At 47.6% G+C, this 8,203-nt stretch overlaps 1 protein-coding gene across 1 annotated transcript in view; it reads left to right on the forward strand.

The window, feature by feature from the left end:
• Positions 1-8,203, forward strand: part of pacrg (PARK2 co-regulated) — a 160,718-nt gene that overhangs the window by 35,393 nt on the left and 117,122 nt on the right. The gene's annotated exons all lie outside the window — the stretch shown is intronic.

Raw genomic sequence — 8,203 nt, forward strand, 5'->3', positions numbered from 1 at the left:
TTAATAGGAACCTGAAGGGTAACTTTTTCACACAAGGGTGGTGGATGTATGGAACTAGCTGTTAACCACTCCTCCTCTCCAGAGATGCCGCCTGTCCTGCTGAGTTACTCCAGCATTTAGCCCTTCGGCCCACCGAGTCCGCGCCGACCAGCGAGCCACCCACGCTAACACTATCCTACACACACTAGGGAAATTTTACAATTTTACCGAAGCCAATTAACCTACAAACCTCCGCGTCTTTGGAGTGTGGTAGCAAACCAGAGCACCCGGAGAAAACCCACGCAGATCACGGGGAGAACGTACGAACTCCGTACAGACAGCGCCCGTGGTTGGGATCGAACCCGGGTCTCTGGCGCTGCGAGGCAGCAACTCTACCGCTGGGCCACCGAGCCACAGCCTGATGGTTGTTGGGCAGAAGCTGCTCGTCAACCTGCAGGCCACACATGTCGATATCTCCCACTGCAAATCCAATCTTGGCGCTATCAATTCTGCTGGCTTCTCAATGCCAATTATATCACAACTGTATAACCTTTAGAACTGCGAGCTGGTTTAGCTTGCTGAGTTATTACATTCTGGGCTGGTTTAGCTCAGCTGCTTTTTGTCCAGTTACTCGTGGGGAATTTAATCTTCTTTCACAGAAACGTTATTGAAGCATCGGTTCCATGACAAGTGAAAATTAGTGATCAAAATCCTGTCTTGGCCAATTGTCACTTAAATCTCATTCTTCCACGCCACTTAAATTAAAAATGCTGCTCTTTTTTTTGTAATATGGAAAATGAAGAGCCGGTAAAATATTAAATTATTTCTTGAAGCTGCTGTGCTTGATATCGACTTTCAAATGTGCGCGAGGTAATTTGATGATGAAAGGACAGTTTCCCAGATGATTAGGACATGGAACATTAACATTTAAACAGCTCTACAGTAATATCAGGACATCTAGTTTACCATTCAATGATTGTTTGTTTTAAACTTAAAAACTGATTGGGAACATTTAGTGTTTGTCGTGGAAGGGGTAGATTTCAACTTTAATTCTTAAGGGGTTGGACAGGCTAGATGCAGGAAGATTGTTCCCGATGTTTGGGAAGTCCAGGACAAGGGGTCACACAGCTTAAGGATAAGGGGGAAATCCTTTAAAACAGAGATGAGGAGAACTTTTTTCACACAGAGAGTGGTGAATTTCTGGAACTCTCTGCCGCAGAGGGTAGTCGAGGCCAGTTCATTGGCTATATTTAAGAGGGAGTTAGATGTGGCCCGTGTGGCCAAGGGGATCAGAGGGTATGGAGAGAAGGCAGGTACGGGATACTGAGTTGGATGATCAGATTGAATGGCGGTGCAGGCTCGAAGGGCTGAATGGCCTCTACTCCTGCACCTAATTTCTATGTTTCTGTTTATAAACCAATTTCAAATGAGTCGCACAATTGGGTGCACTTTTTCGTTTAGTTTGGATTAGTTTACAGATACTGCGCGGAAACAGGCCCTTCGGCCCACCGAGTCAGAGCAGACTAGCGATCCCCGCACACTAAAGCCCCTGTCCCACGATGTGAGTTCACCCAAGAGCTCTCCCGAGTTTAAAAAAAAAATCAAACTCGTGGTATAATAATAATAATAATACATTTTATTTATGGGCGCCTTTCAAGAGTCTCAAGGACACCTTACAAAAATTTAGCAGGTAGAGAAAAAACATGTAAGGGGAATGAAATAAATAGTAGAGACATGACTAGTACACAAAGTAAAGACAGAATTCAATACAAAACACAATACGAGGCAATTAATGCACAGATGAAAAGGGAGGGGGACGTGGGGCTAAGGATAGGCAGAGGTGAAGAGATGGGTCTTGAGGCAGGACTGGAAGATGGTGAGGGACACGGAATTGCGGATCAGTTGGGGGAGGGAGTTCCAGAGCCTGGGAGCTGCCCTGGAGAAGACTCTGTCCCCAAAACTGCGGAGGTTGGACTTGTGGATGGAAAGGAGACCGGCTGATGTGGATCTGATGTGGATCTGAGGGACCGTGAGGGTTGGTAGGGGGTATGTACGTAGTGGGTACGTCGGAGCTCGTGGATGTCCCATAGCGGCTCGTAATGCTAACGGCAGGTACACACACACCAGGGACAATTTACAGAAGCCAATTAACGTACAAACCCGCACGTCTTTGGAATGTGGGGGGAAACCAGAGCGCCCGGAGAAAACCCACGCGGTCACAGAGAGAACTTGCAAACTCCGTACAGACAGCACCCATAGTCAGAAGATAGGCTCAAGAAGCTGGAGTCAGGATCGAACCTGGCTCTCTGCTGCTGTAAGGCAACAATTCTACCGCTGCGCCACCGTGTTGCCCCAATTGTAGCAGTTAATAGAGGTCGGTACTATAATAATATTGAATAGTTATTTGGAGAAGTACATGGATAGGAAAGATTTACAGGCAGATGCGGGCATGTGGGACTAGTGTAGACGAGGCATCTTGCTCACCACGGGCAAGTTGGGCCGAAGGGCCTGTTCCCATGCTGTCTGACTCTATGACCGTTAGTTCTGGACTGCAAAACAGGATCCTGTATCGTTGCATAATTGGGATAGACACAAAAAGCTGGATTAACTCAGCGGGACAGGCAGCATCTCTGGATAGAGGGAATGGGTGATGTTTCAGGTCGAGACCCTTCTTCAGACTGAGCGTCTGGGATGAGGAGTGAAAACGAGAGATGCTATAACTGGGATCTGATTAAAACCATGTACCAAGATTTTTTTTCATTGCAGCATTCAGAGCATGAAATAAAAACCTAAAGCTTTTATTAAAATAATAATTTTACATTTACCAAAACAAATTGCAATTTGACAATTGTGGCACTGTGATTTTATGTAAGAAAGTAAGGCTTTGCTGAATGAACTGCCCAAGTCACTACATTTACAATTAATGCTTATAAATGTATTTTGTTGGCATGCAAAATAATTCTATTGGTTTGTTCCTTTGGGCATCTCATAGCAGCAACTGCGTTGAATTAGTTAACAGCCTTTCAGGCACAAAGATAGTTGAATCTGCAAATTAATATACATTTTCCTGCCTGCATTTTTTTTTTAATATGACCCTGATAATTTCAAATCTTGTCTATGAAATATGTGGATCAGTCAAAATCCCAATGTAATGGGGGGGGGAAAGGGATTGTGTTTGGGTGAGAGAGTGTGAGAGTGAGTGTGAGAGTGAGTGAGAGAGCGAGTGTGAGAGCGAGTGTGGGCGCGAGTGTGGGCGCGAGCGTGGGCGCGAGCGTGGGCGCGAGCGTGGGCGCGAGCGTGGGCGCTTGTGTGGGCGCGAGTGTGGGCGCGAGTGTGGGCGCGAGTGTGAGCGCTAGCGTGGGCGCGAGCGTGGGCGCGAGTGTGGGCGCGAGTGTGAGCACGAGTGTGGGCGCTAGCGTGGGCGCGACTGTGAGCGCGAGTGTGAGCGCTAGTGTGGGCGCTACGTGTGGGCGCGAGTGTGAGCACGTGTGGGCGCGAGTGTGAGCACGTGTGGGCGCGAGTGTGGGCGCGAGTGTGAGGACTAGTGTGAGCGCTAGTGTGGGCGCTAGCGTGAGCATTAGTGTGAGCCCGAGTCAGGGTGCATGTTAGTTGTCACGTGGACTGAGGTACAGTGAAAAGCATTTTGTTGCGTGCTATCCAGTCGGTGGAAAGATAATACATGATTACAATCGAGCCGTCCACACTGTACAGATACAGGATAAAGGGAAATGTTGCTGCTGCGGGAGTACAGGTTTAAAGGAGTGGAGCGATTATAAGGCGTGATTGCAGATCCACTTCTGTGACTCACACCCAAAGACTCACCTTGGTTGGGAGCCATCTTGGTTTAAGTTGCTCTGATGGGAATTGAAGCTGGTTCATGTGATGTTTAGTTTAGTTTAGAGATACAGCGCGGTAAATTATGTAAAAAATGGATACTACTCTATCGACGCTTCTCATAATTTCATATACTTCTAACGTCTCTCCTCAACCTCTGATGTTCCAGAGAAAACAATCCAAGTCTATCCAACCTCTCTGTAGAAGAAACCCTCTAATTTCCGGCATGTTCATTGATAAAATGTAAAATGTTAAAATCCAAAATGTTACATCTGTTTCGTCATATCGAGTTGCCAACATGCTAAGGATTTCCTGCATATTTTGTATCTAATCCAGATTTTGTGTTTAATTTAGTTTAGTTTAAGGATACATTGTAGAAACAGACCCTTCGGCCCAACAAGTCCATGCCGGCCAGCGATCCACACACATTAACACTATCCTACACACTTTACATTTATTCCAAATCAATTAACCTACAAACCTGTACGTCTTTGGAATGTGGGAGGAAACCAAAGATCTCGGGGAAAACCCAGGCAGGTCACGGGGAGAACGTACAAACTCCGTACAGACAGCACCCGTAGTCGGGATCAAATCCTGTTCTCTGGCGCTGTAAGGCAGCAACTCTACCGCTGCGCCACCGTGCTGCCCTTATAAGGCAATGTTTTAATTAATGAAACGAGAACTACAAATCTTCCCAAACATTTATCTATTTTACCAACATATAAATTCGAATTTTAAAGAAATTGTGGGCCATTATGGTGCCACAAAGAAATGGTTTCTAAGCCTGTTATGAGTGATATGTCTGGCATAACATTGTAGATAGATTTGTGGCATTCTGCCACACTTATATTCAACTAAACATGATTTTCTAAATGTTTACAAAAATGCAAGGAGAGGATCTTGCGTTCCACGTCCCACACTTTCCCCATCAAAGGTCTGTCATATTGAACATAGACAAAAGTGCTGGAGAAACTCAGCGGGTGCAGCAGCATCTGTGGAGCGAGGGAAATAGGCAACGTTTCGGGACGAAACCCAAAGGGTTTCGGCCCGAAACGTTGCCTATTTCCTTAAGGGTTTCGGCCCGAAACGTTGCCCATTTCCTTAAGGGTTTCGGCCCGAAACGTTGCCTATTTCCTTAAGGGTTTCGGCCCGAAACGTTGCCTATTTCCTTAAGGGTTTCGGCCCAAAACGTTGCCTTTTCCTTAAGGGTTTCGGCCCAAAACGTTGCCTATTTCCTTAAAGTTTCAGCCCGAAACGTTGCCTATTTCCTTAAGGGTTTCGGCCCGAAACGTTGCCTATTTCCTTAAGGTTTCGGCCCGAAACGTTGCCTATTTCCTTAAGGGTTTCGGCCCGAAACGTTGCCTATTTCCTCAAGGGTTTCGGCCCGAAACGTTGCCCATTTCCTTCAGGGTTTCGGCCCGAAACGTTGGTTTCGGCCCGAAACGTTGCCTATTTCCTTAAGGTTTCGGCCCGAAACATTGCCTATTTCCTTAAGGGTTTCGGCCTGAAACGTTGCCCATTTCCTTCGCTCCATAGATGCTGCTGCACCCGCTGAGTTTCTCCAGCATTTTTGTCTACCTTCGATTTTCCAGCATCTGCAGTTCCTTCTTAAACACTTTGTCAGATTGAACTTGTCAGCTCATCAGAGTTCTTGTGAAAGTCTGACAATAGGGACATTTCTAGTTGTGTAGTGCAGGCACGTAATGTTGCAAACAAATGATAAGAACAGGAACCAGCATTTGACAATAGATCATTCGGCCCTTCGAGCCAGCACCGCCATTCAATGTGATCATGGCTGATCATCCCCAATCAGTACCCCGTTCCTGCCTTCTCCCCATATCCCCCGACTCCGTCCACTATCTTTAAGAGCCCCATCTAGCTCTCTCTTGAAAGCATCCAGAGAACCCGCCTCCACCGCCCTCTGAGGCAGTAGGCCTCAGATGTAGGAAAGTTTCAGAGTTCAGTGAGGGAACGGGCCCTTCGGCCCATCGAGTCCACGCCGACCAACAGTCACCAGAGGTAGAGTTGATGCCTTACAGCGCCAGAGACACGGGTTCAATCCTGACTACCGGTGCTGCCTGTACGGAGTTCTCCGGGCGCTCCTGTTCCCTCCCACACTCCAACGACATGCAGGTTTGTATGTTCATTGGCTTCTGTAAATTGTAAATTGCCCCAAGTGTGTGTGTAGGATAGTGCTGGTGTGATCGCTGGTCGGCACGAACTCCGAGGGTCGAAGGGCCTGTTGCCACACTGTATCTCTAAAACTAAAAACTTGTAACGGGTATAGCTTGGACCCAATTGCAGCACAGAGTAGAAACACAGGAATGGGTACACCGTACTCACACAGAGGCTCAGGATTGAGCGAGGGTTCCGAAGAGGGGCAGGCAGGAGACGTAGTCGGGGGTAGCGGAAGGTCCGGTAACCAGGAGATCCAACACACGATGCAAACAAACCAGCGAGGGACAGACGAAAGGAGAGTCGAAGCCCGGCAGGAAGTCGAGGAGCCGTTGCAGGGATACACCAAACAGCCCAGGAGAGAGGCAGACAGAAACCAGGAGGTACGGGACGAAGGCCGTGGTCGGGGACAGAAGGCTGAAGTGATATCCGGGTAGACGACAGGATGGAATGGTCAGGTTCGAATCCGTGTAGTCAGTCGGGAAATCGCTGGAGAGTCTTGCATGAACGCTGAGAACAATCTGGCACTGTGTGAACGGTGAGGAGAGTCTATATACCGGGTTAATTGGTGATCAGAGGCAACTGAGTGCAACAGGTGAGGAGAGTTGGGCTGATGAGAGGGGAGTGGCAGGCAGGCGAGGAGAAGGAGGGACCGGTGGAAAAGTACCGGGAGGTGAAGTGGATGAGAATGAGGAGAGGGCAGACTGTGACAAAAACTAAAATGTCATGATATTTTGTTCTTCAATCAGCAGTCGGGTGATATAATCGATATAACACCATCCGCGCTGGATCTCTAAATCTAAAGTCTAAAGTGTACCGAGGTACAGTGAAAAACTTTGATTTGCATGTGGTCCATTTAAATCCGATAATGCTGTTCCTAAATACAACAGGTAGAACATAGGGAAAGATACAGAGTGAAGGATATAATTCTCAGCGTTGTAGTTTAACAGCTGCCTCACAGCGCCAGAGACATGGGTTCGATCCTGACCTCGGGTGCTGTCGGTGTGGAGTTTGCACGTTCTCCCTGAGACCACATGAGCTTCCTCCCCATGCTCCTGTGTCCTCCCACGTCACAAGGTTTGTTGGTTATTTCCTTGCGAACTGATCGGTTCTTAGCGTGGAAACAGACCCTTCTGCCCAACTTGCCCATGCCGACCAGCATGCCCCCATCTACACTGGTCCCACCTGCCCGCATTTGGCCCAAATGCTTCTCGACCTTTCCTAGCCATGTAACTGACCAAATGTCAATTAAATTCTGTTATTGTACCTCAACTAATGCTCCAGGGGTGGCACTGTGGCACTGCTGATGGGGTGAGGTCAAGGATTGAACCTCCAGCTATCCAGGGAGAGAACTCCAGAAATAGGCCAGCCTCTGTGTGAAAAGAATTGTCCTTTACTCAGTCCTAAATAAGTTAATGAGTGATAGGAGCAGTATTAGGCCATTTGGCCCATTGAGTCAACTCCGCCATTCAATCATGGCTGATCTATCTCTCCCCCTTAACCCCATTCTCCTGCCTTCTCCCCATAACATAGAAACATAGAAATTAGGTGCAGGAGTAGGCCATTCGGCCCTTCGAGCCTGCACCGCCATTCAATATGATCATGGCTGATCATCCAACTCAATATCCCGTACCTGCCTTCTCCCCATACCCTCTGATCCCCTTAGCCACAAGGGCCACATCTAACTCCCTCTTAAATATAGCCAATGAACTGGCCTCGACTACCCTCTGCGGCAGAGAGTTCCAGAGATTCACCACTCTCTGTGTGAAAAAAAGTTCTTCTCATCTCGGTTTTAAAGGATTCCCCCCTTATCCTTAAGCTGTGACCCCTTGTCCTGGACTTCCCCAACATCGGGAGCAATCTTCCTGCATCTAGCCTGTCCAACCCCTTAAGAATTTTGTAAGTTTCTATAAGATCCCCTCTCAATCTCCTAAATTCTAGAGAGTATAAACCAAGTCTATCCAGTCTTTCTTCATAAGACAGTCCTGACATCCCAGGAATCAGTCTGGTGAACCTTCTCTGCACTCCCTCTATGGCAATAATGTCCTTCCTCAGATTTGGAGACCAAAACTGTACGCAATACTCCAGGTGTGGTCTCACCAAGACCCTGTACAACTGCAGTAGAACCTCCCTGCTCCAATAACCCCTGACATGCGTACTGGTCAAGAATCCATCTATCTCTGCCTTAAAAATATCCACTAACTTGACCTCCACA

The sequence above is a fragment of the Leucoraja erinacea genome, chromosome 26, assembly GCF_028641065.1.
Source record: "Leucoraja erinacea ecotype New England chromosome 26, Leri_hhj_1, whole genome shotgun sequence".
Classification (NCBI taxonomy): domain Eukaryota; kingdom Metazoa; phylum Chordata; class Chondrichthyes; order Rajiformes; family Rajidae; genus Leucoraja; species Leucoraja erinaceus.